The sequence below is a fragment of the Petromyzon marinus genome, chromosome 7, assembly GCF_048934315.1.
Source record: "Petromyzon marinus isolate PM22_M1 ecotype Great Lakes invasive population chromosome 7, UKy_Petmar_22M1.pri1.0, whole genome shotgun sequence".
NCBI classification, from domain to species: Eukaryota; Metazoa; Chordata; class Hyperoartia; order Petromyzontiformes; family Petromyzontidae; genus Petromyzon; species Petromyzon marinus.
Window position 1 is genome coordinate 7,772,965 of NC_133673.1, and position 23,473 is coordinate 7,796,437.

General features: G+C 44.5%; 1 protein-coding gene across 10 annotated transcripts in view; it reads right to left on the bottom strand.

The window, feature by feature from the left end:
• LOC116939898 (protein-methionine sulfoxide oxidase mical3a-like) overlaps window positions 1-23,473 on the bottom strand; it is a 143,109-nt gene that overhangs the window by 118,477 nt on the left and 1,159 nt on the right. For 3 of the 10 annotated variants that reach the window (XM_076065307.1, XM_076065311.1, XM_076065309.1), the window contains exon 1: window positions 9,534-10,526. The gene's annotated coding sequence lies outside the window, so the exon portion shown is untranslated. Of the gene's footprint in view, window positions 1-9,533; window positions 10,528-21,318; window positions 21,450-23,473 lie in introns of those variants that run through there. The other 7 variants (XM_076065313.1, XM_076065310.1, XM_076065306.1 and 4 more) reach the window with 6 other exon arrangements.

A 23,473-nucleotide genomic window follows, 5' to 3' on the forward strand; every position in this document is an offset into this window, starting at 1 on the left:
GTGAGAGGTCGGAAGGAATAATCTGATGGTGCTCTGGCTCAGGGAGAACATGTAAATATTCCAGAGCCATAACTAAACACTACAAAACACTCAAAACCTGCATACTGTGCTCCAGGTTTGTTTTCTTAGAGTCCATAAAAATTACTCACATTTACAAATGGTGGAAAAAGGTACCATAGTTATATCAGCAAAACATGTGGACAACAAACTTGCCAACTCAATGACGTGGCTTAACAGCTCTCGAAAAATATATGTGCGTGATGGGAGGCTTTTTTCTTCCGCTTTTTGGAGACATTCAAGATCCTATGGGGTCTTCCAAAGCGCAGGACATTGTGCAGTTATATCTTGGTGAAACGTGGAGTGCCAAACCATAAATAAGGATTGCCTCCCTTAAGAAACAAAACATTCCTGAATATTAGATGAATTGATCTAAAGATAAAATGAGCAAATGCTGTAACTATATTTGTATTCATAATTGCACCCTATAAATAATCGACGTTAGAACTTAAACAAGTACATCAAACCTCATTGCAATCCCTGCATTCATACACACACCATACAATACTGAATCAACAGATCCCTAAAATAAATTAGTGTTTTACAAATTGAGCATACCATTCTTTTACAGGAAACACATCTTGTCCATTGATGGACCAACATCAAATATCCCATGACCATTGTGCAAGAGCAATCGCCACCATAGCCAAAAGGCTACTGGGTGGAAATTCCCTGGGTAAAAAGGTGCTTGGGCATATTCACGAACAATGCTGCGTACATTACACACAATAGAATTATTCCTATCCATGGCCCTATGAACCACGACTCCGAATATCTGTGGGAGATGTGGAGAGTGCTGAAACTCCAATAATCTCCACAAACTGTAAACATCGGGTTTGAGACAATTTGATGCGTGTATCATGGGGGTCGTCAATCGATTGACGGTGGCATCACCCTATGCTTACGTTACAGTACTATGTGAAAACACATACGGTGGACGTAAAGTGGACAATTTACGGTGCATGCTTTCACTTTCAATAGGTCTTGGGTTTTACATTTTCAAGGGTGCACAGAGGCTGGGGAAAAGTTCCTAATCCAGCTTTTTTTTGCCTGTTCACTCCTCATAGGAATGCGACCACAACAAGTCGGATGGGATAAAGTGTGGGTTTCCCCTGCCACTTATACTCTGTCTGACCAGTGACAAATTGATAAATAGACAGCGTTAAAGAGGAGGGGGTTCTCTGTGCGTAGTGCGTGAGAGCCAGTCGCCTCAAGCTGATATACTTTTTAAAGTCCAGATTAAGGTCACTCTGACCCAAAGCAAGCCATAGTGAGCCCTTTCCATGCCTCTGGCTCCACTATCGCCATCCGCCTTGTAAACTATGTGGACTCAAATAGGCGGTGTTCGTAAGAGTGCTGCCCTGGTCCTGCATTGCTTGTGGCCAGCAAAAGGCCTTAAAGGCTATGCCACACATTGTGGTGCCAGTCAAAAGTGCAGGTGGCAAAACTATTTATCAGCAGACAATTGCAGAAAACTGCAATCGGTGATGAATTAACATGGGTGCCAGCTCAGTGTGTGTAAACCCCGGCAGGCATGACAAAACATGCCATCACAAAGGCTTGCCCTGGCAGTCATGGCCTGAAATGGTCCAAACAAAATTCCAGACAGGCTCACAATGTGAACACAGGAACGTGTTTCTTTGAGTCTTAATGTTACAAGCCTTTAAATCAACCCGTGGGACTGTGTAACAGGAGTCTCAGAAATACAACGGCCGGCGCTGCAGCCTGGTGGATATTACAGTTGGTATTTGTGCTGGCCGAGATTAAATATTTCTAAATCGGAATGTGGAATGTGGATGCATGCTTGGGTTTTTTGTTTATGGAAGCCAGGAGGGGTTGAGCGTGGTTGAGGGGAATGAAAAAGGTTAGCAGAGCTGTTCAGGCAAAAATGAGAATTTCTTAGGCAAAATCTGTCACATCTCAAACAAATGGATTTATGTAATCCCTAATGACAAAGGGTATTTCTTTACAAAGAAGTGCAACAAGTTAGGTTCTGTATGACGAATCTCAAGTTGAGGGCCAATAAAATATCACGCCATCGCATCTACAATTTGCACGGTTGGCTAAGAACGATGTGAAAGAAGTTCAACATACATCCATACAAAATGTATAGGTCTACTATTTTTGCATTGGTAATGATGTATTAATATGACCTCATAGTTTTGCGAGGACAAGGGAGGGGAGGAGGAAGAGGCTGGAAGCGGTGGCTAGGTAGAGGGAGCAATGGGGGGGCGACAGAGACATGTGTTTTACATCTAAAGTTTGCCCTTCGGTTCAAACATGGAACAACTCCAGCCTCGTCTACCCTCCCACATGTCCCACCTGTAATGTATATCACAGGGTATTTATGTTAAGCTCATTTTGGGGGGGGTTGCAGTTTGAATAAGTGCAGCAGGAAATTCTAAGGATGGTTAATCACCACAGCTCCACACATGTGAGTGGCAGTATTTTGAAGCACACATTTACAATGCACAGGAGACTGGTAAGATTGCCGGCTCTTACCAGGCACTCGTCAGTTAAGGGGTTTGATCCAATGGCATGAACTCAAGACATGTAGCTCGCGAAGTGTTCAAAATTTATATATATACTGTACAGACATCCATGTATTCAGTATGTAATGGGCAGCGACTATTGTTCCACAATTTGCCTTGTATTTGGAGATAACAGCTAGAAGAAAATTGCCGATGCATTTCTGTTAATGACAATGGATAATACTCAATGGAGGATAAAAAAATGCCTCCCCCCCCCTCCATCTCACAATGTATGGCGGTTGCGTTGTCGAAAATGTTCCGAACACAATTCAAACCAGAGCTACTGCAGATTTTCACGGTTGTGCTGTATAGATCTCCGGTGTGGTTTGGACCGAAATGTCAGACGTGATGCTGAACAGCAAGCGGCACAATGTGAAAACACACCAAAGGAGAGCTGCTACCATGAACTACTCAAGGAGGCCAAAATACTCCAACTCTTGGACTCGGAAGACAAAAACCACAGTCCACAAACCACCCCATTACGTGTGAACTTTCTTCCCTCCAACCTTTAGGGATGTACTTCTCTCTAGCAACTCTAAATGGGGAAAAAATTCAGCCTAACAACCGGAGGCTTGAGGTACTCGTACCTACGGCAGAGAACTCACGGAGGTGCCAACACGGCACTCCTTCGACCTGTAAGGCGGGAGTACCAAAGAACGAAATTGCAAACCTGCCCTGGAATGTGGGTTGTGCAGGGAGGTGACCCTTGAAAACGTGCCCGTGAAAATAACAGGCGCTAAGCAGCAGGGTGTGTGCCTTGTTTGTCATTTAAAAGCAATCAAAATTAAGCAGCGTCTGGGCACCAGAGGCAAGTCACTCGCTTAAAATGCCCATTTCTACAACCAGCTGTTCCAAGCTTAATTAATTCACACTTGATCGCGATAAATACCATAGCGAATCTCATTCCATCAACACAAACAATTATTTTGTTAGTCTATTGCTGGATGAGCACCACCCCAAACCGTGCATGTTCTTTGGTGGTGTTTGACCATACTTCTCCACGCTGGTCATTGCGGGTTGGAGAAGGCATGGAACATAGGCATGGGTGAATGTTATGTATGAATGTTGAACTTATTTTGCACCATACGTAACCAACCATGCTAATCGGAGGTGGATTTTGTTGCACTGGCCTCCGTTACACACAACACAGTCCTGCAAGCCTATAACAACCTATCTGTGCGTGCATGGTGGCCATTCATCCAATGCATATACAGTGAGGGAAAAAAAGTATTTGACCCCCTACCGATTTTGTACGTTTGCCCACTGACAAAGAAATGATCAGTCTATAATTTTGGTAGGTTTATTTGAACAGTGAGAGACAGAATAACAACAACAAAATCCAGAAAAACACATGTCAAAAATGTTATAAATTGATTTGCATTTTAATGAGGGAAATAAGTATTTGACCCCCTCTCAATCAGAACGATTTCTGGCTCCCAGGTGTCTTTTATATAGGTAACGAGCTGAGATTAGAAGCACACTCTTAAAGGGAGTGCTCCTAATCTCAGCTTGTTACCTGTATAAAAGACACCTGTTCACAGAAGCAATCAGATTCCAAACTCTCCACCATGGCCAAGACCAAAGAGCTCTCCAAGGATGTCAGGGACAAGATTGTAGACCTACACAAGGCTGGAATGGACTACAAGACCATGCCAAGCAGCTTGGTGAGAAGGTGACAACAGTTGGTGCGATTATTCGCAAATGGAAGAAACACAAAAGAACTGTCAATCTCGATCGGCCTGGGGCTCCATGCAAGATCTCACCTCGTGGAGTTGCAATGATCATGAGAACGGTGAGGAATCAGCCCAGAACTACACGGGAGGATCTTGTCAATGATCTCAAGGCAGCTGGGACCATAGTCACCAAGAAAACAATTGGTAACACACTACGCCATGAAGGACTGAAATCCTGCAGTGCCCACAAGGTCTCCCTGCTCAAGAAAGCACATATACATGCCCGTCTGAAGTTTACCAATGAACATCTGAATGATTCAGAGGACAACTGGGTGAAAGTGTTGTGGTCAGATGAGACCAAAATGGAGCTCTTTGGCATCAACTCAACTCGCCGTGTTTGGAGGAGGAGGAATGCTGCCTATGACCCCAAGAACACCATTCCCACCGTCAAACATGGAGGTGGAAACATTATGCTTTGGGGGTGATTTTCTGCTAAGGGGACAGGACAACTTCACCGCATCAAAGGGACGATGGACGGGGCCAAGTACCGTCAATTCTTGGGTAAGAACCTCCTTCCCTCAACCAGGGCATTGAAAATGGGTCGTGGATGGGTATTCCAGCATGACAATGACCCAAAACACACGGCCAAGGCAACAAAGGAGTTGCTCAAGAAAAAGCACATTAAGGTCCTGGAGTGGTCTAGCCAGTCTCCAGACCTTAATCCCATAGAAAATCTGTGGAGGGAGCTGAAGGTTCGAGTTGCCAAACGTCAGCCTCGAAACCTTAATGACTTGGAGAAGATCTGCAAAGAGGAGTGGGACAAAATCCCTCCTGAGCTGTGTGCCAACCTGGTGGCCAACTACAAGAAACGTCTGACCTCTGTGATTGCCAACAAGGGTTTTGCCACCAAGTACTAAGTCATGTTTTGCAGAGGAGTCAAATACTTATTTCCCTCATTAAAATGCAAATCAATTTATAACATTTTTGACATGCGTTTTTCTGGATTTTGTTGTTGTTATTCTGTCTCTCACTGTTTAAATAAACCTACCATTAAAATTATAGACTGATCATTTCTTTGTCAATGGGCAAACGTACAAAATCAGCAGTGGATCAAATACTTTTTTCCCTCACTGTACACAGTAGCCTAATTTAAAAAAGGAAACCTTCAATTATATAATTACTGTGCAGTACTGTACTTATTTCATTATATATTCACAGGTTGACTAATAGTTGCCCTGGTGGTGCGTGATGGTGCCCATCTTCTACATCAGCGGGTTGTGAAATTCAAATGTAAATGAGAGGCTAACTCAGGCCATCATCTTTTCAGTGGCAGCCAAATTAAGTGCTATTTTATCAGCGACAAATGCTATCCTCTAGCTCGGGACCAACATCCGTGATGAGCACAAACTGATGCTCATTAAATTGGCGGATACCAGACTCATGGAGGAGTTTGATGAAGTTCATGGCTAAAATCCCACATCTATCATACTTCTCATACAATCTGTTGTATATTTGCACTCTACGCAACAACATATGTTAGGGCAATAACTAGTGTCATTCGCATCTCAAAACAGATTGGACCTTGGAACCTCCCTCCAGACTATTCAGTATACTCAATGTAAGCAATGTTTTGCAATCACCTCTGACACATGCACCACTGTGCTCTGGCTGACAGACCGTCAAAAATCGATTCTCTTCATGCACTCTAGATGTGTTGATTCGCGCTTGTATGACTTGGACGCTTTCCATCGGTATATGTTATATGCAAAAGATTCATGTGAGCCCTGCAACCACTAGAGGCAAATAAAATCTATTATTTAATCAAACTATGTTCCTGAACTAAGGAGGGACCGGGGTGCTAAACTATTACTCTTGACAACACTAGTAGGCATCTTAAAGATCATCAGCCAATAGCTAGCCACTGCTGGATAAAGGGCTCCCATATGCCATCAACCAACCCTCAGTGTCACGTGATAGAACAATCCATCTCACTCCTGCACGACGAGGCAAGAATTCTGCCGACTTAAAACGCCAGGCTCTCTCTGTTGATTGCAGTGTCCCCAACGCAAGTGCCCCTAGATTGGCAACAGCGCCGAGACGTCAAGCATTGTTCCATGCATGCAAAGCTACCATCTTATCTCAAACCGGCACCAAGGGCATGTGACAATTGCGACAGACGCACTGTGCTGCCGCGTGGCTATTTTTAAAGAAAGAAGACAACCCGATATCCCCACATGGGAAGCGAGTGCACTCACCCCTATCGTGCCCTTCTTTCCCCGCTGACCCAGCATGCACGGTCCCATTCCCTCGACCATGCCGAGCCCACACATGGATTAACGCAGATGCGAATAGTAAGAGAGATCACCAAAAACAGCTGACACATGCCGGCATATTTAAAAAAAACAGTGCATTGCACACAGTATATAAGTGGAAGAATAGGCCAAACTACCCTTAAGAGGAGCTTTCGAGCTTCCTCTAATGGAGGCTCTTCTGCCAGCAGAGGTAATTTCAGGGCTACACCTTTAGTTTAGACACGGAGATACACAGACAGCCACACAAGCAGAGAGAGACAACACAGAGACACAGAGAGAGACACACAACATAGACACACAGAGACTATGTTGTGTGTCTCTCTCTGCTTGTGTGTCTGTCTGTGTGTCTCCGTGTCTGTGTTTTGTCTCTCTCTCAAATTTAGTTCGACCTGATGACGATTGCTTGTGTTGCAATCGAAATGTGTGGCTCAGAATCAAACTTTGGTTGCTGGGTTCATGGTGCAACACAAACCACTGCTGCAACGCTCACCATAGTTACACACACACACTATGTGAAAAAAAAACCGACCTGACAGTAGGATTATTGATAAGCCTTGAAGTTAAACGATTTTTGATTACGACCACATTGAAATACAAACAATCAAGTGGCGAGTTGGTGTATACTTTCAACACCACATTCGCACAACGTTGACCGACTCTTGTGTATGTAACTGTATGTTTGGATAGGCGCCTAAGTACATATATTTATTTGACATGGAAAATTCATTACGTATATAAACACACGCATACACAACCGTAACATGTATGTGGAACAACCCACCCTAACGCAGAGAGCGAGCTGTGTAAGCACGCACCAGTCACACTGTTACATTAAAACAAAATCGCCACTCGTCAGCATCAACAAACGCCACTGCCCAGTGGACACACTGGGCACAGTTTTGCTCCCGTGCAATTACCCGGCTATTTTTAGGCATTAAGTGCGACGACTGCCTGCCCACTGCGAAAGAAGTAAACATTCCGTCTGTCAGAGGGGGCCTTCAACCCACACAATGTTCACTGCCTGCGCGGATCACAAGAGCCAGGCAAAGAGCCGACACCACTCACCAGGCCATCCACAAACCACTCACTCACCCCAACACGCCACCACCGCTGCTCCCGATTCTAGACTGTTACAGAGAGCTTTGTCTCACACACTAATGATGTTGCCATGGTATTATGACTGTGGTGTGTTGTTCGAGATTATCTTCAAGGGGTAATGGGTTTTTTTTTTAAAAAAAATTATTCTGCAATTGAAGAGCGACGTCACCCATAACGAGGAGTCGGACAACTTGCGGCTCGAGCAGCAATGTGGCTCTTTAAGCACCGCTTCGTGATGTTATGTATGAAGGACCATCGTCTCGTATTCACATGCATTACATTGTTTTTACCGATATTTGAATGGCTCTTCTTGTTATTTTGGTTCCCGTACCCTGTCCATAACCATTGACCGCATACCGACGTCAATCTTTACACGAATACTGCACGCAACGAAGTTCCTTTGCATACAAATGACACTCAGGGCACCCTCGAAAGCGCACACTTCCATTAACTCTACGACGACTTCATTATTGTGTACTCGATCCCCATAATATGAATTTGTCAACAAGCGAGACAAATAAATCGTCGGGTAAAACATTATTTAAAATGTCAAAACGGACTATTTGACTGGGATGATCTATTAACGGCGCTGATAACACGAGGTGCTTACAAACTGCTCGTCCCGTATATGCAGAACAGCGATAACATGGAGGGGATGGGGGAACACTCCTCATCCTATAGCACACCACCATCAGTGATGTACTGTTATTGACAAGACACGAAAGACATTTTAACAACACTTCATGTAACTGAAGTTTGCCTTGCATTAACCCACGCATCTGAGAAACACATTCACAATTTCTACGGTCCCAAAACAGGTGGAAAAAAAAGTCATCGAAATAACACAGCCCAAGTGAAACTGGCTATCAACGGTGAAACAAGGGCATCTCATTTAACCCCACACACAGGGAGCAAGGGAAGCTCTCTTTCAGTGAACATCAACTCAGGCTAGTGTGTGAGAGACACACGAAGGGGGAGGGTTAATGAAGCCAGCATCTCATGTTTTTGTCTGCCTAATACAAGTGTTCATTACCACACAGACACAATAGAGGCAGAATGTGAATCATGAAAAGCAACGTACCAACAATGTTGGCTAAAGAAGAATGTGTTTAATCGAGTACAAAGTAGATCACCTGCTGTGACATTGTGGATCAGAAAGGCTGGATAATTGACGAAATAAGATGGAACACAATATGAAAGCGTGGAGTGGTGCGTGATTGGGATTACTGAGAGATTTCGAGGCACACACAAGACACATTAGAGACATCATGTGGAATTGGTAGCACGGTTGGCTACGTACGATGCGAAAGAAGTTCAACAGGGGAAAACACGTCCCAAGAAAAGATGACGAGCAAGGAAGGATCAAGCCTAACCAAGGGAGTGACAGCCAAAGGAGGGAGGGTACGTGCCCGACAGGATGTTCGCCACGGAGATGGAGCAATGAAACCAGCGAGTGTACAGGAACGAGACGCACGGTGACATCGCAAGACTGAGGGATGGCCTTCAGCAATGGCTATCATCGTGGCTGATGATCATGATGATGCTCAGGCCAACAACTTGGTAAAGTCCAAGCAAGATTACAACTTGGGACACTAATGACTGGTGACAATGTACACCATCACGGGCAGGAACGAACCCTAGGTCGCCGGGGTCATTACAGCCCACATGGCAGCACATAGACAGCGGTCACCGTTTCACGGACCACGCACCCACTGCTAAGTTAATAAATCACTCAGACACACTCACACGCTGCATCACGTACAGAAACATCATCGAGAAACGTGACACCCCCGTCCGTGGCTTAGCCGCACACGCCGCCGATAAACTCCCCAAGCCGGCGTCACCCCAAGTCCACAACCCACCTTGGGCAATCGACCAGCACGCGGGGGGCGACTCTTCACCTCGTTCACGGGAAACTCCGCAGAGAAGCGGGGGGACCCCCCCCCCCACACCACCACCACCACCTCCTTCTTCTCCTCGGATTGTTGGAACCCACTTCCAACAACGGAGAGAGTTTGACGACTGGCCGAGTGTGGCAACTAAACGAACTCGAGAAGACGAAAGGAAGGCGGCGGCGGCGGTGGTGGTGGTGGTGAGAGGCGGGCCGGGCTGGTGGTGGGTATGGAATTTGAATCTGTAACAGCCGCTCCCCGTTTGAAACAACAAGAGTGTGTCCTGCCTACCCGGTACAGGCGAGTCCCTGCGTTGTGCGCAAGGCGCGGCTGCCCCCGGCTGCCCTCGGGCACCCTCCACCTCCGCTTAACCTTGGGCAGTCATCGCCCGCTCCCCCGACAAGCACCACCGCTCAGCCCTGAATGAGAGAGGCTCGCACGACGCCGTCCGCTGGGTGGTGGTGGTGGCTGTGGGGGGGGTTGGTGACGCCCACCCCCCACGTCTATCCGTTAGGGGGGGGGGTACCACGAGGGGAGGGGGGGCGCCTACTACCTCCCCCACTTGGAAGCAGACGCGCTCACCAACAACAACACACACAACAACTTCGCACCGCAGAGCGCGCGCGCGCGTGTGTGTGTGTAACTCTCAACTCTTTTACGCTGTAACTATAAAAACAAACACGTCCTACACGCTCGAAGCCACGAATCGACGGCAACTCGCAGCGTACTTTCTGTTGGTGTTGGTGAGAAGCTGCGTGCGTTTTGGTGTCCGGTTTTTTTGTTACCGTGCCTTGGTTTTCCCCATGGCTACGGGGGGGGGAGAGGAACGCAAAAGGGATGCACCGTGAATTATTTAGATGCGAGAGCAGTGGAGGGAGGGGGGGGGCAGACAGAAGCTGACTGCAGCTGCTGTTGATGCTGGCACCACGTCATTGTAAGAGAACACCGGACCCCCCCCCCCACCCGTGTCCCTGCCAAAATTGGTCTCTTCCAAGAGAGGGCCGGACCCTGGTAGCCTGCCAGGTGACATCACTGCTCTGGGCCCCATTGGCTGCGAAAGCGAGCGGGGAGGGCTTCGTTTTTCAAAACGGCATCCTGGGGCGCAACAAGCGAATAGAGTCCCAGACCAGACCATCTCTGGGGTAGGACGCAACAACGGGATGCCAAGAATTCATCCCACAAGGCACTGGAAAAAAAGTAAACATTAACCATGGATTGAATTCCAGAATTGATCAAATAGTTCTTTGTACAGTATTTCTCTTTTTTTTTACTTCCACCTAATATTTTTGTAGAACAGAGGAAAAAAAATAGACCATATGAAAAGCATAATAGAATAACAATAGATTAATAAGTTCCTTCATAGTTGTTTTTATTTTAAGTGTCGTTGGATAACTACCTGAAGATGGACATGTTTCAAATAAGGCTATGCTTTTTTATATTGTGGTTCTCAAAAGATGACCACTCCTTAGCGGCTATTTTTGAGCTATTTAAAAAACAATCACAATGACTAAATATTTTTTTGCCTTTTTTTTAGAGCATTACAGTGGCTTATTGGCTTAGTGCAACCCCTGCTGAGATGCCAGCAGGGTGACCCAGTAACCTGAAACTAAGTAAACGGCCGCTGAAATGAGCAGTTGTCCTGAAGCATTTCCTTTGGTGCTTTCTATCACACCAACCTTAATGCTTGTGCTAGCACGGAGATGGGAAATCACGTGGGGGGCGATAAGACTGCATACGTCGTGAGTGTCACTGAATGGCTTATCAAGTCAAGGTTATGAAGGCATTCTTGGCCAAGTGTTATCTGCAGCATGTTGAGAATTCAATAACATTTGAAGTCCTCCAAGTCCACGAGGCAGTGCGATAAGAACGGAAATATTTAAAACAAAACAACAAAAAGCACAGTCGAAGAAAAGCACCACACTCCTAACTGCACAATTAATTTCAATGAGCAGTTCATTTAAAAAGGGACCATATTTAATCTGGAATATGTATAGCATAGCATTGAAAGGATTGCCAGCCAAGCACAGAGAAAGTATTTAACGAACAATCCTGCAGGGCTGAGTCAATACAGACATGTGATTCCAGCCCAGTTTCCCATGACTACACAACCTCACCACATTAACTTTGCTTTTTCTCTTAATGTGGCCAATTTATAGTTCTGAAAATTACAAATATTGATTTAACGAACATCCGACGAACAGTTCCGATAGAAGAGTTGGTGTAAAGGACTGTTCCACATCAATGATAAGAGGTTACTTGCGGGGATTTCAGAAGCGGTTCTGCATTATCTCCTTCCACGGGCCGTTCTCTAACAAAGGGCAATGCACTGCTTTACGAGCGTCCCGAATTAATTCTTCATCTCACGACACCAAGGCGACAGCACAAACAACATAACATTTGGGAAAAGTAAAAAGAGACTCAAACATTATTTCTTTCAACCATGAGGCAGAGCAGGTGAAAAATTATCGACACACACTGCACGTGTTACTTACCGTGTGCCAATGCAAACGATGTCTAATTACAAACATTAGACTGCAAACTTTTTTTTAAAATCATGTATTTACAAATAAATAAACAAGGTGACTCAAAAGGAGCAAACGCAAAACTTGGGAGAGAAAACGCTGCACGTAGCATTTTTTTTACCAAAACGAAACTTAAAAATAAGTTACGTTACACAATTTTTTGGAATACTTAAAAAGGCTTGTGAAGTCTTAATCGATTACTTTTGGAAAAATAAAATAACTTCTTGTGCAAATGTCACGGAGGCCAAATAGGTGCGTCACTGCCACCCACCCCCCAGTGCTCGCCTGATTTGGCCGATTAAAAATCAACCCGAGGCGAGTCGGATGACAGTCAGTGTAGCAGCCCAAAGCCTCGACTTGCTCCACAGGAAAACTTGTTCACCCTGTGTGAGCACTGCCACGTTTTTAATTGGCACCTGTACCTACTAATCTGCTAAGGGGATTAAAATGTGTTACTTTTTTTGTTACAAGTTAATATTGGAACAAATTATTTAAAATGTTTTATTACATCTATGGCGAGGTTGTATAAACGACGATCACAAATTAAATTCACCATCCTGTGCCCGTCATACCAAAAGAAACAAAAACCCTGTTTTGGTTTTTAATACTTTAACAAAACGCTGTATTCGCATCCGCTCATTATTTCACGAGGCTTTTACCGACAAAGCGCACGTTTCCACCCTTGCAGCCAGAAGCAGAATTCTTTATTTATCCCGGAGGAATCCGATGAGCTTAAAAGCTCTCTTTCACAGATGCCCAGTAAGGGGCGGGTCAGAAAGTTACAATACAAAAAAAACACAATAGGTGTGCAAAGTATAGACAAGGCATGAAAATCAGACAACGTCTAAATGAGTACAGCACAGTTGGGCAAATAGCAGGGCACGTGCATTGTGGTAAAGCGCGGGTACTCCCACCTCTTCTTAGACGTCTGATCAGCGTGGAAGAGTAGGCTGAAAATGCTCTCAAAGGGGCTCTCTTGAGCTTCCTGTAGTGGAGGCCTTTCTGCCAGTAGTGGTGTGAGCAATACGTTATGATGGCTTCTAAAGTCTCACTCATCCGTTAAAAAAAATGCTTCACTTAAAAAAAATCTTAAATCACACTGCCCTGTCACCTGTTTATACAAGTTACAGATTGGTAAATGAGTTACCTTGTTAAACAATTTTACCCAAGCAACGTACCCTTGGATGGTGCACTGGCATAGCGGTTAGCACACTGGGCCATGAACCCAGCAATCTGGGTTTCGAATGCCAGCAACGGCTAACATCAGTGACGGCCCAGGAACATCCACCCCTTCACCAACAAGCACTGAGCAGCATTGTAAAGTCAAAAATTCCCGCAAGTGACATGACACGTGGCATGGGGAACCTTCATCTAGCAGTGTATTGACACAGGTCTGCACATCAGACAATGTACAGTACCAAGGCAAATCCAATCACAGTGTCAAATTGATGTCTGCTGACCTCTGGTGATCAGGTTGCAAATTGCAGACATCCAAATGAGTATTTAACAAGGCCAAACAACACCCTTCCCCTGCATTCCTGTACAGAACGGGCTTGCGTGAATCATTAAAGACTCACATTTAATCTGAATGTCATGCTATTATTTGCGTGCATTTTCAAATAACTCTGGGACTTTTTTTCCGATTCCCAAACTGCCCAAGACGCGTATTGACTGCCCAAAAGGTCAGCAACCACTGAGCAGAGAGGGGGTGGGGTGGGGAAGTAAATAGCGAAATCTCAGCACGAAATATGAAAGGTAAAACATCAATTGTGCCGACCTATGGAGAGAGGTAAGACATTAAATTGGTGCCTTTGGAGATAGCTGTTGCAAACATCTCTGACCAAAGATACATATTTAGGCGTGCCAACCTCACAATAGAGGCCCACGTGAGCAGCAAGCACATGGTCGACCGCAATTTCAGTGATACGCACTGCAGAGCCAAAGGAATACCGGTAGTGACACATTTATGAAATATGATCGATGTAAAAATGCTTTACCTCGGCAATCCTTGACGACTTGAAGGGCAGCATACTGTATCTCAAAAGGTTACTGCTACAGCCAATCGACTGTGTGTCCTTGGATTTAGCACACTTACAACAAGAAACGAACACGGCTATAACAGAGTGCCATTTAGGCTGCATCACACGGTAATTAGATGCAGGTGTGGAAGCTTGGTTTAAAAAAAAAACATGTATATGAACTAAAAACAGTATGACGTCAGTATGCTAATGCAAGTATTTTTTGTTAGGTAGATAATGTTAAGCGATACGTGCTATACGACCGTGTGTGACCCAACTAAAGTTAAAACATTCATAAATATAGCTGTTCATTTATAAGCATCGGTGTTATGCAATAACATATTATGTCTGTGTGCCACCAATATGTCAGGAGCCACAGACTGGATATAAACACATTTAAATATACAAACCCATCGCGATATCCATGTGTATGTTTTTTTCATTACTACCAAACGGAAGTTTCGAGAGTGTGCATTTCAAAACAGATATAAACTCTTGAATTTGTTTTGTACTCTAGTTGAAAACCAAGTTGACACAAATCACAGATGGAAGATTTTTGCAACTTGCCAACGGACGGGTAATCATCGCTGTTGGTGCTGCTCTAAATGTACCCATCCGAGAATGATATAGCGATGCATCAACCCTGACCTTAAATTGAACTCACAGTCTTGAGAGGAGACCAACTGTTCCACAAATTAATCCAACCTTGCCAATTCTCAGTTTTCTACCAGGTTCAATCGACGGGAATCCCGGCAACGCCTCCTAACCAAGCAATGTCAATACATATCCAAGATTTGTAGCAACAGTAGCACGCGAGGCAGGGCCATAAGGTTAATTGAATGAATGACGTTACAGCTCATTGCAAATCTCATGAACTTGACAGGCAACGCCGGATATTGGGCAATGGGCCTGGACAGTCAGCACGAGCAACTCCAGTATTTTGCTAAACCGGAGTTGTTCAATTACAAGGGATTAAAATCCTTCCTTTGTCGAAAGCCACATCAAAATCTTGTCCATTTAAACAGATTTGTGTAAAGCCACGTTGATTTAATAACCACAACAAACACATGCGCGTGTAGTTTGTAAGTGGCACAATGCATCTGTTCAAAGGGTGGCGTCACGGTAAAGTAGACCAATTATTACGTCTTGAATGGTCATAAATGTGAGTGCCGAGGAAGGCAGCATACTATATTTATCGTGTACGTATACTCCCTCCACTACCCACAGTCCATCTGTTATGTCGCAAAGTCAAGAACTCGGAGGTTAACACAAATGGACGTGATTGCAGTTCTGAGCAAAACACAGACATTTGTGCGCCGAACACAGCGAGTGCATCGATATCGTTGCTGGAGACAAAGGCAGACAGGGCTGATACTCTCAATAACAAGGCTAACCCTAACACACAGTCTGAACGTGGCAATCCGGCCACGTCGTCTCGATCTTTTTGTTTGTGTGAACGCGCGTGTGTGTGTGTCGTGTGTCTTTGTACTTGGGGTGCGGTAGCGTAACGGCGAGTGTGTTGCGCTACGAACACGGCGACCCGAGTTCCAATTCCTGCCCGGGGTCAACTATTATCTGAACGATTATCTGAACCGGTCTTGGGCCTCCCCTAAGTAGACTCGACCTCAAATGAGTACCTGGCGTGGCGTGTAAGCATCGCCACTGGGGTGGCCGTGCGTGGTGCAGGCCACCCACCACCCTTCCTGTGCTGTTCTTGGCCTTCATTAGGTGCTGCTCGCTAACAGCACTTGCCCCCCACAACAGTCTGTTAAGGCTATACGGAGAGGGGGATTGGGGGGGTGGTAATCTTTGTCCGTGTACAATCAGAAGACGTAAAAACCAAAAAAGCGACAAAACGCATCGCACAAACGCCGGGCTCGCTCTTCTGTCCAGCTGCAAATTTAGTTTTTAAATCGAATATACCACCGCTTGACTAGTCGAGGAATGTTGTTGCCGATGATGTTGTTGCTGTTGTTATTGTTCACGCACACCGCTCATCTTAAGACCGGTCGGATCGCTCGTTACGGCACCCGGTGGTTTGTGCGCTCAGCGTGCACATCCACAACCTCGCCACGCTGCCCAGCTACCACCACCACCACCCCGGGTGAATGGAAAACGCAAGCACACACAGCGAGAGAAATAACGCGCAACGTTGAAATCAAGGGCCCTTCGCAGGTGGCAAGGGCGACTGACAACAGCCCCCCCCACACACTGGGTGGAGAACGGCGAAAGAATCAAAACTGTTACAGACGCCAAAAAGGCAGAGAGAGAGACCGGTATAATTCACGCATTCTGTGCCGCGTGTGACCTTGATTCGTCTTCATCGGGAATGACTGTACACGCGTTTGCATGCAATTCGTTCCGTGACATAATGCAATCTTGTGTGTTATACAGTACATGACAAGCGGTGCATATAAAGCATGTTGTGCATGCACAGTATATATACACACACACATAAGCAGTGACCGTACGTTGAATTATATATATACACACACACAGACACAACAAATGGCACGAGATCAATATACAATATTACGCCGCAAAAATGTATTCAGATGTCGAAAAATCGACACCGTTTAATGTAGGCCGCAAAAACAACAACAACAAAAACACGTTTGTATAATAAATACACCCCCCAAAAAAAAATACTTGCAAGGGTTAACGTGCATTGCAGAAAATGCACCAATAAACGCGATAACAATTAACAGCGTTATTGCAGCGTACGCATTTATACACACAAATACAAATACTAAACTGCACACACAAGCCACACCCCAACAACCATTGTGGCTTAACACAACCCCAAAAAAGGGAAGGAATATAACAACAACAACAGCAGCTGCATACAAAAAAGGGATTTTGGGTTTTTTTTAAAACCACATTTACAAATTAAGGAGGTCCCAGCAATACCTCGATCGCTTTTGGAGGAGATTCGTCGCTCTCTGCCGTCTCCTCGGAGCTGGAATCACCCCCCTTTAATTCTCAACCTCCCGGCGAATGAAGCCGCGGTCCGACTCAAATGTCAAAATCCGTGCCATCGGGGGCTCAAGATGTCATGAACCCCCCGACGCAGACGAGGAACGCTGCTGCAGGAAGAACGCGCGCTGCCCGGGGTGGCTCTCACCGCCGCTTGAGCTGCATGAACAAGTGGCGTGCTCACAAAGACAAAGGCCCCCCACCACCACCACCACCCAGTGTAGCCTGCGGTAGATTGTTGGGGCAAGTGCTTGCTCGCGAGCAGCACCTGCGCGAAGGCTGGGGATGGCACACGGCGTAGCGGGGGAAGGTGGGAAGGGGGGCAGCACCACGGCCGGCCACCTTTGTCTCCCCCCCCCCCCCCAGTGGCGATGTTTACCACGCATCGCACCGGGTGCTCATTTGAGGCCGAGTCGACCTAGGGGAGGAAGAGGCCCCAGGACCGGTTCTGATAATCGTCACTTGGTGTTGGTGGCCGTGAGCGGGAATGGAACTCGGGTGGCCGGGGTTCGGGGCACGGCGCAGCGGCTCATGCAGAAGGCTCAGGGCGTCTTGCATTGAGCAGACTTGCCCGTCATTAGGTGTTATTTCATGTATTTATTTGCACATAATGTACGTGTCGAGATCTCACACAACACCGCTATGGAAAATATTCATCTCTATATGCTGATAATTAATCAGCATAGCGTAATGAAGCCAAAATGTATGCTAAAACAAAAGTTGCTTAACGACATAATTTTTTTTCTCCAGATATTGGGGAAGTTATTATTAGCCGAAGAGGATGTCGGCATAAATGTGCATAAACGTATGTAATATAATCTCCGCATGAAATCATGACACGCTTACACAACCTCTGGGTTTGGTTTTACTAGATGTACATGTGCTAGACTTAGTCTGTGGCGCAGGCAGATTTAAACAATTACGTTCAGTGGTTAAAATTCTTCACGCCTCAGACTTTAAATAACGCAGTCATATTCAACAACACAATAATTATCCTTGATTCCGGAGCAAAGAAGTTCTGACCTTCAGGAGCGATAATCATGCTCCCCTTTTCTCCTTTCCAAGAACTTTCCAAGAGCAATTAAATTTGTGATAATGAAGGTGGGCCCACTGTTAAGAATGTTATTGATTTGAGATTTATCAATGAAGCACAACAAATATGAACAGAAAACATGAGACTCTAATAAATCGGATTTCTATGCACAAGCAACACAAACACATTTACTAGTTTGCACAATGGGCTTTGACAGCTTACACAATTGAGACAAACTTCGGTTAATCACAAATGTCATGCTTCTCTGCACAATCCTGGAATGTGGAATGTAAATGCCCTACAAAATAAATAAAATAAATCACAGCGGAATTTTTGTATTACATAACAAATAAAATAAGCTGACGCGTATATAATATTCACAAACCACATGATGGTGCACATTCAACATGTCCTTGTTAATAATTATTGAAGGGCAACCTATAAATGCCCACAAGAAACTAATGCTCCCAATCTAATATGCTTTGCCCCTTTTCAACCCACTGCTGGATGAGAGCCTCCTCATACCATGCTAGTCATGGGGGTTGTTTGGCCATACCTCACCGTGCAGATCAGTGCGAGTTAGTTAAGCGAGAACATCAGGACTGGTTCAGATATCACCTCGCCATTGACGTTAGCCATGCCCTGAAATAAAACTCGAGTTCACTGGGCAGTGCGCTCATCACTGTGCCACGGCTCCACTACATGCAATGTCATTAGCTTTTACAGTACTGCGTATATTTGGAAGATATTATGGGTTAGTACAGATTGCTTGCTTGTCTGCTAGTTGATTTAAGTGCCTGGCTCAGTACTCATAAAGGAAAGATTGTCAAACACGCACACCATCCCTTACTGGGTATATCCATTCGGCCTTTTAGTGTCAATTTCATTATAGTATACATCGTACTATATTCACACGAATAAACATTTATATGATGCTGTGATAAACACATTAGACACAACAGAATCATGCTAAATTTGCCTGTTTCCTATTAATACATTTTCACAACACACTGAACGCGATGCAATTCATTCCCCTCCACCCCCACCGCCGCAATAAACTGCAACTACGAGGTTAAGTATGTACATACAAAATAAAACCGAAACGCACAGAATCCACATACATATAGACTCGCACGTCGCTTTGCATTTCATTATTCACAAACAATCATGTGTTTATGCAAGCAGTGTAGGCACGAGCAGATTTACGCGTCCGACACCTCAAGGCAGCACCGATCATCTGAAAAATGCTCAGGCCAATCATGAAGCCTTTTAATGGACAGCATAAATCTGGCCTGAATGAGCCACGCTGCTCACGACTGTTGGGGCTGTACTTTAGCACGTCAAAATGGAATATACAGTTACCCACATGCACTGCATTTGAAACAGGCCAGCTGACCATGTTTTATGAATACAGTACTGCGCAATGCAGTACTCCCAATGGAATGTTAAGCTCAGTACAAGATTGAAGCATGTATTCATTTCAAAGGGAAGATAATATTGTCGTCAATGTCAATATTTGTCAATGGAAATTATGCAATTGATTCAGACCAGTTGTATGCTCTTATGAATCATCAGCAAAGCATAGCTTGATGTACAAACACCGATATGTAATACAGTACTGTAGTGTAAAGTCGTCCTTGTAAAACGTAAAACAATAATACTACCTGCAGTACTATGAGGCCTTTTTTTCTCCTTTCACATAGAATTTGAAAAACCTGACAGCATCTTTTCCCCACATCACTTTAAACACCTAACATTTAAATTAACAATGCAGTACAGCTGCTTTGAAAAATTTCTCATAAAATGAACATTATTTATCTAAATTAATCACAATGCACACAGTATTACATCACTTAATTGCATTTGTCATAGCACTACAGAGCACCACAATTATTTCACTGGTAAGAGGGAGGATTAAAGCCCTTGCTTGTGCAATATGTCCAGCAGGATCACGCATGGATAAAGCACGCTGTTTGCAATCAGAAGCAAGAGCATTCAAATTCCAGTCAGAGGTCAACTAAGCCCTTCGTCTGTCTGGAGTCAATAAAATAAGTATCGTGCCACTCTGTAGGGAAGTGAAGGGTATGGAGAGGCTCACTGCCACCAAATGAATGTGGAATTTCCAAATCTGGCTTAGGATTGCAAACAGGAGATAAATGTCGCCTCGTAGTCAAGTCAACAGGAATCTCATTGACTTTCGTATTTTTCAGTTAAGTTCACGGACATGGCCAGGGGGCATTGGTTAACAATACATTATGAACAGAAGAGGAGTGAAAACACCCCCACAGCGATAAACATGCAGCGTATAAACATAATTGCTTAATTTATACAATATGCCACACTGCAGTGATGCTTTTAGTAGTCTAATGAAAATAAGATTTCGTTGATAAAAAAACACACTTGCACCTTTGGTGTTTTGAGTTGGCTGCCACCCATTCAACCGTCTCATGCAAAGTCTGTATGAATCTGGAACCATTACCCCTTGAAAAATGTGTACGCAATGTGATAGATAGCATTACGGATGTGCTCATTACCATTTCTAGAAGTAGAAGCATGATTTATGTGCGGAACGTCAAAGCCAGGAATTACCTTACACCGAGATTGACTGCACGCACGGATGCATTTGTAAACACACACAAAGGACTGCCTAGTTGTTTTATCAGGCCAACTTGTGATAAGCCCACAATAAAAAATATAATATCATAACATAGACAATGATAATTTATTGTATGATTTAGTCTCACATAGTGCCCAACTGCGGACTAAAACCCTCCCATCACAATATACATTTCACCGCTGGATGAGGGTCTTCCGACACAGTGTGGATCTTTGGCATTATTTTATCATACTTCACCACGCTGGTCTGTGCAGGTTGGTGGAGGCGGAGAGCACAAACATGGGAGCAAAATACAGTACAATAATGGATTGTACTGCAAAGCCCTCTGCTTCCCACAACGTTGACCCACAACAGCCTTTAAAACACTTGTTTACTGCACGCGCTCGCCCTGCACCATCTGACGTCAACCCTGTTTAGCTGTCTGACATCCGATGGTATCAGGCACATTCTGGATAATTCTGTCAATGGACTTATTACAGTATACTGCACTGTTGTGTTGTGGGTGGCGGTGTGTAGATGTACAAGGGTTTGGGCAAGAGTGTGGTCCAGCGTGTGCGGTGGTTGTGGGAATGTCTGTGCCAGGGCTTACCGGCAATAGCTGTGCTGGCTTCGTCTGGGTTCTGGCCACCAAGACTAGTGTGTCAGCGTGAGGTCTGGGCTTGGGGCTATTGCCTATCTTGGAACAGATGTGGCGGAGACAGTTCCCCTTGTCCTCTTTGCCTGGGCACAACGGATCAAGCACACACAGGGAACATTATTCATGGAAGAGCTTGGTCATGAGGTCTAAATAAATCAAATGACTGGCTGGAAGATGCTTAGGCTTTACTGTTATTACATGTGGTATTACCAGTGGATATTGCTACCGTGTAACAAAAGTAATTCCGTATAGGTTGTAACAAGCGTCGATGGTGCCCATGATAGCTGTGCACACAGGAAGGCTGCAGTGTGCATGGGGGCCCATGCTGGTACTATTTTTGGTTTGCGTTCAAATCGGTTTTCAGCACATCGATATTGTCATTCAGCCATCCACAAATATGTGCCTCTTGCGATGAACTGTGGCCAACCATTTGGTCCATTAAACTAAAATGGATCACCTCATGCCCTCAACAAACAAACTTGCACCTATGGAAATAATATTTTCTTCAGATTTTTGGTGAATGGATCATCTTGAGACTACATTTGGTTCTTGATTTTTAAAGCACATGACAAGTATCCTTCAAACATCAATAACGGTATGATGAAGCTGCATTCCTCGTGGTACAGTAGTATTCATGCACTTTAATAATGAGAAAAAAAACAGGATTGTAAAATTATAAACCCAAGTCAATCAGTTATAGGACACAATTCTGTTTCTTTTTAATCCATAGAATTAAAATGTGTAATATTCTAAAGGTGGCACATTCAACGAAATTAGTAAAACAAAAACGTGACGTGATGTCGTTCAGACAATTCCTTAAATACCACGTTCCTCGTGATGAAATTAAATAAACTACTGTTGCTTATTAACTTGAACCAGAATTATAAACCGCACAATTGCCAGATTACAACAAGACATGACGTCCTAGGTTTCCAGCTGTGGAGCTTATACTGCTTTGCGGGTGGAGGTTATGTGGAAAACGTGACACTCGAAACCACAGTAGCAAGATTAAGTCCTGCACGCGAATGCAAAACAATTTTGCCCAGAATAATGAATATGGAATGACTATGGATCTAGCATAGGGTCGAACTTTGGATCGAGCTGTTATGAGCTAGATCATGGGAACTTGAATGGGGTTGAACATCGAATCGAAATCGCTATTACTTCTATCATTTCTTGTTCCATAACTCCTTATATGGGCAATCACACCAAAAGTAACCGAATATGGGCATCACACACCTACATTATATTATCATGACTGTATACCCTCCATATTTCACCAACTAATTATAAAGTTTTACATTTCTAAACCAGTAATATTACTCAATGACAGTCATCTTCACACCACGAACTTGAGTGTACACTGCTGTATGAGGGCATCCTATCACCGTGTGAGTGATGAGGATTATCTGACCATACTTCACGCTGGGCATAGAGAACTATAGGTGGGAAGCATAGTGGTCACCCAACCCCAGGCTCAAACCTGCTTAGAGCTTCTAGATCTGGTCATGGGACTGCCAATACAACAACAAATCATGATATAGCCTCGAGAGAGCATGCCTCTCAATCACAGAAGGTCGCGAGTTCAAATCTTGTTTGGGGAATGACTTGGCCAATCATCATCCGAGGTCGATGAAACCAGTACCACTTCGTGGAAAAGTCAACAGGGATTGTCCAATGGATACAGTCGTTGAGCAGCAAATCACATCGACTCAAATACAAACAGACACAAATGCACACAGTAATCCAAATGGGGCACCGTCCAAATTAAACAGAACTTCTACAAACAACAAAGGATTCTGCCATGCACATGAAGAGGGCCCAACACATTCAGTGGCACAACACGACGGCTCTCTCTACAGTCGAGTCGCTGTGGTTTGTAAAAAAAAATGCGGATCCTTCTGGAACTACAGTAGTTCCCTTCCCAAAATACTGTTAACTCATTTGTAAATTACGTGATATGAAGAGGTTTCATTGCTCTAAACGTCGCCTTTTAAATGTTTTTCTTGTAAGGCCATACACAATGGTATTGACGAATGTCGATTTTACTTAATGCTTGTACACCACTGCCAACGCAGCATCATCAACGAATAATTTATTCTCTTAT